Source organism: Lipotes vexillifer, unplaced genomic scaffold (genome assembly GCF_000442215.2).
Source record: "Lipotes vexillifer unplaced genomic scaffold, Lipotes_vexillifer_v1.1 scaffold442, whole genome shotgun sequence".
In the NCBI taxonomy this organism is placed as follows: domain Eukaryota; kingdom Metazoa; phylum Chordata; class Mammalia; order Artiodactyla; family Lipotidae; genus Lipotes; species Lipotes vexillifer.
The window spans coordinates 2,518,281-2,527,317 of record NW_006790311.1 but is presented as its reverse complement, the minus strand read 5'-3'; positions in this window follow the sequence as shown (position 1 = coordinate 2,527,317).

Here is a 9,037-nt window from a genome sequence, read left to right as displayed (position 1 = left end):
CGTGGGATCTTCCCGGACCGGGGCACGACCCCGCGTCCCCTGCATCGGCGGGCGGACTCTCAACCGCTGCGCCACCAGGGGAGCCCGTGTGCCCATGCATTTTTAAGACAGGAGAGCATTTTCCCAATCATAGCAGAAGCAGGAAGGAGGAGAGCGAGGTGGGCCGGCTTGGGCTTTGCCGGATGCCTTGCTTGTGTGTCTGGGGTGTGCAGTCAGAACGGATGTGCTATTGGGGAGATAGTAGCTGAGCAGTCTGTAGGGTCAGGGAGACCAATCCCTGTCCAGACAGAGGTTCTAGAGCCTCACGAGCCCACGCTGGCTGTGCTATAGCAGCAGAGATGTTCAGAACCAGAGTGCCTTGTCCCCCAGGTTTTGTGCCTCATGCCTCAGAGTACCTCCCTGACACCAGGGCAGGGGGCTTGAGGGGTGCTGATGTGCCCTATTCAGAAAGTCTGCAAAATGGGCCCACAGCCCAGCACAAAGGCCTCACCCTACCCTGTCATAGCTCCCCCTGCAAACCAGCACAGTCGCCTCCTGGAAAGCAAGGTGGGGGGACTGGGCAATCTGTGTGTGTCCCGTGCACCACTAGAGCTCCTGAATGCAGGCTCTCGTGTCTCACCACCCTGCCTCACTTCAGAAATGACTTCACAAACCCAAAATAGCAGCAGCCACGAAACAAAACACAGCGAGGTTCAGGCAATAAGAGACAAATCAAGAAATGAAACTGTACAGCAGAAATGAGCACAACACTGTAAATCAATCATGCTTCAACTTAAAAAAATGAAAACAAAAATTAAAATGAAACATACCCACCAGGTATCCAAGGTGGGGTTAGGGTCTTCTCGTGGGGCTGGGACAGGGTGAGTTGAAGATCTAGGACTGGGACCCCCAACATGGCTCTGTTCTAATGAGGCAGCAGAGAAATTAGATGGAATTTGTCTCATAGCCGGCTTGGCGGTTTTGTAAAAGCATTTGGAATATGTCAGTGTTAGTACTGGATGGAGTTGTTTGAGACTTTTCACCCATCAGGACACAAGGCACCTAGAATTCCAAAATGCATCCCATCCTTTAGGTCCCAAGGGATGCACCATATTCTGTCCATGACATTAACCATGGGAGAGAGAACCAAAGTATGTCAGCTCCAATCTCTCTCATCTCACCTTTCAGACTAAATTCCTGTCTAGTAATTACTGCCTGTGATTCTGAGCGGTAATACATAGTTATCAGCAAGCACTCATCAGAGGGGTTAGCAGAGCAGGGCTTCCCACTGTAGCCGCAGAGAAGAGGTTTCATTATGTTTTTGCTGAGTTACTTCATCCTGTGGCTGTTTACAGTTATCTCCTCTCTGCAGAGCTGTTCTGCTATTCCAGGTCTGGATTACAGACCATTTCCCCCTCCTCCACTGGAAGTAGGGAGAATTCACAGGCCAGACTCTCCCCTCGAAGCGGTAAGACAGAGACCTCTGGCACATTCTTGGAGTAAGTCCTTCACTCAGGTTTCCCCTCCCAGACACACGGATTTGTGCAGCCTGAATCCTTATTTTCTAACTTTGGAGCTGAATGACCTTAAGCCATATATTGAATCCCTTTAGGGCTCGATGTCCCATTCTATAAAATGGGGATCAATAATAGCTACCTCATACTGCTTTTGTGAAGATGAAATTAAATGACATAGAGAAAATAAATAGGTCACCTAGTTAAATTTGATTGAGCATAGCATCTTGGGTCTTGTTGAAGCTCAGGAAATGGTAATGAGATTATTATTGTTTTCTATTGAGGTTTTGTTTTGAAATTTGAAAGTAACTGATATTATGACTGAAACGATACTCAGCGAACCTGTTAGCTGCCCTCCTTCCTCCCTGGACCACTCCTCCTATCTCCAGCACACACACCCCACACCCCCTCCCACCCTGGGGAGGGAGGGCCTGAGTCCGGGTACCACACCCATCTCTGCCCTCGGCCTTCTACATCATCTCTCTCACTGCACCCAAAGCATCAGTACCTTCCATACTGTGATTTCTGAGTGCTGAGGAAAGAGTAGTTTCTCTCTCCTCAGCTTGTCTCTTTCTCAGCTCTCACCAAACGTACCTCCAAGGAGAGTAGTTGGTTGGTGAGAACCTACACATTCACTCAGCCCTATTTACCAGCCCACGGACTCCCACACTGACAGAAACAGAAGTCTCTCCTGTTTCTGTGTTTAACCTTCTTACCAGCCCTGAGAAGCAGATAATATTACGCCCATTTTACTATGATGTCTGAAAGCCTGGTCTGGTTTAGCAATCTGTCCTAGATGACCTGTGTGTGGTGGGGAAGGATCAGAGAGGGTCAGGCAAGGTGAGGTAACGTATGTGGAGGGCCCAGCACAAGGCTGCTATATAATCTCAGTAATCTGAACTTTTCCCTCCCCATTGTCACCTTCCAGAGTAAACCACGGGGTAGAGGTGGTCCTGCCAAAATTTCACCTACCTCACCTCCTACCTCTGCATGCCTCGCAGCCCACGCTGCAGCTATGATGAGCTTCCTGCCAGTACGTAAGCATGGTCATTTTACACCTGTGCATGTTGTGCTGAAGCCACACTCTCCACCGTCCAGGCGCATTAACAACTTGCCACATTTTTAAATTCCTCTGATAAGAAACGTGCCCCGCAGAAGACCTAGATAGACATTTCTCCAAAGAAGACATACAGATGGCCAACTGACACATGAAAAGATGTGTCTGATTATTAGAGAAATGCAGATCAAAACTAATGAGTTATCACTTCACACAAGTCAGAATGGCTATCATCAAAAAGTCTACAGATAGGGCTTCCCTGGTGGCGCAGTGGTTGCGTGTCCACCTGCCGATGCAGGGGACGCGGGTTCGTGCCCCGGTCCGGGAAGATCCCACGTGCCGCGGAGCGGCTGGGCCCGTGAGCCATGGCCGCTGAGCCTGCACGTCCGGAGCCTGTGCTCCACGACGGGAGAGGCCACGGCAGTGAGAGGCCCGCGTACCGCAAAAAAAAAAAAAAAAAAAAAAAGAAAGTCTACAGATAATAAGTGCTGGAGAAGGTGTGGAGAAAATGGAACCCTCCTACACTGTTGGTGGGAATGTAAATTGGTGCATTCACTATGGAAAACAGTATGGAAGTTCCTTAAAAAACTAAAAATAGACTTACCAAATGATCTAGCAATCCCATTCCTGGGCATATATCTGGAGAAAAACATGATCCAAAAGGATACATGCACCCAATGTTCACTGCAGCACTGTTTACAAGATCCAAGACATGAAAGCAACCTAAGTGTCCATCAATCAACAGATGAATGGATAAAGAAGATGTGGTGTGTGTGTGTGTGTGTGTGTGTGTGTGTGTGTGTAATGGAATATTATTCAGCCATAAAAAAGAATAAAATAATGTCACTTGCAGAAACATGGATGGACCTAGAGATTATCATACTAAGTGAAGTAAGTCAGAGAGAGAAAGACAAATATTACTTGACAGCATTTATATGTGGAATCTGAAAAATAGTACAAATGAACTTACTTACAAAACAGAAACAGACTCACAGACATAGAAAACAAACTTTTGGTTACCAAATGGGAAGGGTGGGGAAGGGATAAATTAGGAGTATGGGATTAATAGATATACTCCCATCTATAAAACAGATACACAACAAGGACTTACTGTAGAGCAAAAAGAACTATATTGAATGTCTTGTGATAACCTATAATGGAAAATGATTGAAAAAAGGATATGTATATTCAGAATATATGATTCTGAATCACTTTGCCACACACCTGAAATTAACACAACATTGTAAATTATCTATCTATACTTCAATTTATAACACCTACTCTATCTCCCCAAGAACAGGTGGGCATTATCTTCCTTTGCTCCAACAGCAACTCGCTACTCCATACCTCTGATTATAAATTCCATCTTTGTTTGACTCTCTCTCTTACTAGATTCAGAATCTTGAGTGCCAGAGTTTATGGCTTATTCTTTTTTGTATTCCTGGCATCTAGCAGAAGGGCTGGCATATAGTCGGGATTTAATAAATAGTTGTTAAATCAATTAAAGCTATTGGATAAGACCCATGGAATCCCATTATGTGCTGGTACCCTGCTGACTCCCTTGAACACAGATGATGAAGGCTGTGCTTAGAGGGACAGCAACTGAGAATCTGGAAAGAAGCATACGTAAAATGAAAACCCTGCTTAGACAGTCACCAATTCAGTGTCTTGTCTCTCCGGGAGCAAGAGGGATTTCAGGTCTTTCCAGCCCCTGAAAACTCTGGCCACCCTCTGTGTAGCTAAAAAGAATGGAAGGTGTTCCCATTGGCTGAGGCAGCCTGAAGACAGCAGCACAGACAGAGTCCTGTGTGCAGAGCTCCTCTAGGTCTCACTCTGTGATGGAAAAACTCCACAGGCACTTCCAGGAGGCACTTTGGATGGTGATTCTGGTCTAGTTTGTGCGTCGCTGCAGAGAGCTGTGTGGGTTCCACGAAGCTGCACTGGCATAAATGTACTGGATTTCCATTTTTCTTCTCCTCTCTGTACACATTCTGTGACAGGACAGGCAATCGCCTGACTAGTTGTTCACAACTGCCCAGGAGCATGGCAAAAAGCCAGACCAAGAAAGCAGGGATTCTTCAAAGGCCAGGAGAAGGAAGATAACAGAATTTCAGCCAAGTAAACAACACACGGTGGGTGGGAGGGAGCATATGGACATAACCAACCCAGGCTGAGTCTAAAAAGAAGAGGGTGGTCTAAACCTGTAGCCTGGGAGATGGTGTACCTGTATCTACAGGTCTGACTCACCCTCTCTGGATGAACTTGCACTTAGCAGAACTCTCATCTGCAGAATCAGGAGAATCCCATTTCATAGTCACAGTATAAGAAGGATCTCTAGAGACATTAGTCCAAAATCCCTCATTTTAAGGTTGAGAGGACAGAGGCTGGGAGAAGCCAAACAATTTGCAGGGGATCACATGGCCACTTTGCCTTAGAGCTGGGGTGAGGACCCAAATCTCTCTCTCCAGCTCGCAATCACCCTGTTTCTTCTGAACAGCATTTCAGATTCTCAGAAGACAACTCTCTGCGCCAGACAGACTTCTAGGCTTGCTCTATGTTGAACCTGGTGACCAGGAGTTATGTACCTGCTCTGGAAGGCTAATGGCTGCTGAGATCATTTGTCTAAGGTTTGTGTCTACGAATTTGTGTTTGTGGCTTGATGCTGCAATGAACTTTAAAGTCAGGGAGTCTAAGGAAAGCATAACAGTCAGATATGCCTTCCCTTTTTCATGCTTTCTAACCTCAAACTTGATGAGATCCCCAGGGATTTTTTCCACTATGCTTTCATTCCTGAAGCCTCTACAATTTGACTTCCTATCAGCTCCTGTCCTTTGACTGCCCTGGTTCCCCATGCCCGCATGCCCACTCACACTTACCAAACAGAAATAATTTTATCAAGTGGCCATGCTGCAGATTGCTTCTAAACAGCTGGACTCAGGAAAAGCTCTGGGGATGAGTTAGGATCAGGAGTTATCTTCCCTGGCACGTTGTATCTGGATTTGTATTCACGTGGGCTGAACGTTTTAATTAGCGCGGGCAGCCAGTCTGGTCAGAGCTCCCCACCAAATGCTTTGCTTCTTAGGTGAGTGTTCGAAAGCTGTTCTTCAGACGCTGAATGCTCTGGTTGCTAGAAAAGGGAAACAACACCTAGGTGTCTGCATCTTATTTGTTCATTCATGTTCAACAACTCTTCATGGAGGATCTATTAAGTGTCAGGCATTGAGCTAGAATGTGGGGATTCTAAGAGCAACAGGACATGTTAAACGAACATGTTGTACAAACAGTGGCTGGTGAATGAGAACATGTGATGATACCGAGATGCACAGGTTGTCAGGAAGACCAGAGGAGGAGTGCTTTATCCAGCCTTGGGTATATGGTGGGAGGGAGCCAGGGAGTGGTTTCTATTGCTGAAAATCAGGGAAGGCTTCCTGGAGGAGATGTTTAAAATGAGTCTCAAAGGATCCACAGGAGCTAATAAGACACAAGATGATGTTGGCAAGGCTTTATTAGCAAAGGGAACAGCACAAAGAAATGAAGATCAGCAGCATGGAGGGGGGTGGATACGCAATACAGGTGGCTTCGTTTTCTAGAAGGGGTTGGCAGCTGAAAATCGTGTTTGGGAGCGTGTGATGGGTGGAGAAAGGAAAGGAGAAGAGATTCAGGCAGGGAGCACATACTTGATGTTTGTCCAACATTTCACAGTCTACTGTTGTCACATGTGTTGGTTCATCAGCTGACAGAGCAGCCTCATAACATGCATAGGGGAGATGCTAGTTCTTTGTGAGTCTCCATCCCGTTCTGTCACTCACTGCCCATCCTGTCAACCTCCAGGATCTTACTCATTCTTGATCTTCCTTAGAGCTCTCTGGTCTTCCCCTTCAGTCTCCTCAACAGCTAATCCACTTCACTGTAACCCCCAGATGTTCCATTCCCTCATATCCTTGGTCCTCCGTTCTCATCCTTCCCGTCACTACAGGTGCACCCACATCTTTGTGATTACTAAATCCAAACCTCCAGCTCCAACCTTTCTCTTGAGATCTGGTCATGGATCCCCACCTGATCAAGTGGACACCTCCTCCTGAGTAATAGGCACCTCACTGAATATGTCCAGATGTGAACTCAGGAGATCTCCATCAGATCTTCTCTTCTTTGAAAACTAGAACCCATTCTGCCTTTCCCCTGAGTCCTTCTTTTATCCCCAAACCTCATCAACCTATAAACCATGTCTTCTATCAGAGCCATATCCTGTGTCAGCTCTTCTCACTCTGCCAACCCACCTGCTGCCACCTTTGCAAGAACTTCCTGCATGGATGTCCTACTACCCACACTCTCTCCCCTGGGCTGTTACTTCCAGTTTCAAAGGAAATAGATCCTCTTCCCCACCAAAAGCTCTCATTTGGTCTGTTTCCCTGGTTAAAGTTCTCCATCACATCAGGGTAAAATTCTAACTTAACTAAGCATGCGTGACCCTTTACTGGCCACCCCTTAGGTGGTTCTTCAGCCTTACCGTCTACTTTTTCACCCAGCAATACAGCACTGGTGCCCTCTCTGCATCTATCACCTTGACACAGCCATTCCCTCTGCTTGAAATTCTCCTCCTGCCCCAGATGAGTTGGAGGTGGTCCTGTGCAAGCTCAGTGTAGTTTTTAATGTTTCACATTGTAGTGACTTCACTCTTTAATCAGACTAAACATCTTAGAGATAGGATATTTGTCTTATTCACAGTTGCACCCAAAAGCTAGCACAGTAACTGGTACATAATAGAAACATACACACACATACAAACATGCACACACACACACACACACACACACACACACACACACACACACACACACCAGTTAAACTGAATTGAACTCCCCATCTGGTCAATTTGTAGGTCTTCAAAAGTTGATTCAAATGTCACCTCTTCTGTGAAGCCTTCCTTGATTCCACTAGGCATCCAAAAAATTTTCAGTCCGTATTATTCCACTTGTTTCAGTAAATTATTATTCCCTTTTTAATTCACCTGTCACTGGATTGAGTTCCTAAAGGGTAGAGAACAGCCACCACTGAACTAGTCTAAGGTTGAGACTCAGACAATTGCCTGGTGACGGAATGAATCACCAATTTACAGAAAGGAGAACTGAGGTTTGGAGAAGCCGAGCACCTTGTGAAAAGTCAAACACTGGTATATCTGGGACTAAAACTTGGCTCTGGGTTCACAGATTTTTCGTTTAAAGCAAAAACTAGCATCTCTGATTCTACCACATGGTGCCACATCTGGGAAATCTCTCCATAAGGGAAAACTCTCCGTCACCTCTTTCCTTGGGGAGCCGAAACTCCAGTGGTTCACATCCCAGTGCCCATGGAGCAGCCAGCCATCTACCGTGAGCAACGCCAGCAGTGACAGCCCTCGTGGCTGTGCAGCAAGCTGCTTTTCAAATGATGCTTAGGAGCAAGTGGGCCGCTAACAGAACAGAAACACTCAGCCACAGCCTGAGCTTCTCATCCTGAGTCAAACCTGCACTTGACTCAAGCTTTGCCATTTCCCAGTTTTGTGGCCTTGAGCAAGTCACACTGCACAGAGCTTTATTCTAAACAATTGGAATGAAGATAACTACGCTTCACAACTGTTGTGCAGAAAACAACAGTAGCAGTGATATACACATTTTTCATATGCCTTGTTACTGTATCTCTGTGAAGATACTGACATAGCAGGGGCTCCATAAATGCTCCCCATGATGACATCAAGCTACATTTGGTCTCTACAACAGTCTGTTCTCTTTTCAATAATTTCTCTGAGCCCTGGATCCTCCTTAGCCTTCTTGGTTGGCCTTCTAGACCTTGATAGTGCAGAGAAAGAAGAATTCAAATTCAAATAACAATTTAGAGCCTCTCCGATACACTGTAGGCCCATCATGGTCCTCTTTTGCATGGCTTTTGTAATCCTTTTTGTTGTCACTTTTAACCAAATGCTCTGATATCCCCAGTGTGGGGGGGGGGGGGAGACACTCCAGAGAAATCCAAGATACATGAGAGGCGGAAGAAACCTACGGAAGAGGTGTTCCTAAGGGCTCAAGGTGTTTTCCCAAATGGTCCTGTGTGGATTCCACAGTTTCCATGCTTCTCTTAAAGAAAAAAATGGTGCATTCCTGGAATTAGAAATTCAGCCAAATGGTCCAAGCATCCCAGAAAGTGTTAGGTCTATTTCTGAGAATTTTCACAGGTTTAGTCACCTTAACTTTTATTTGCCTATATAAATCAAAAATTTCTAACCTGCAAGCCAAGGGCCCTTGAAGGATATAAAGTTGCTGCAAGCAGTTTCAAATTTGTGCATTAAGGGTCATCTCTCACCTAAAAAAGAAACAGAAAAAAAACAAAACAAAACAAAACCAGTGCTTTGCAAAAACATCCACACTTATTTTATTTTCAAGTGTATTTCATAATGTCATAAATAAAATATGTATCTGTATAAGATCATTACTGAATTTATAATAGCTGTTTG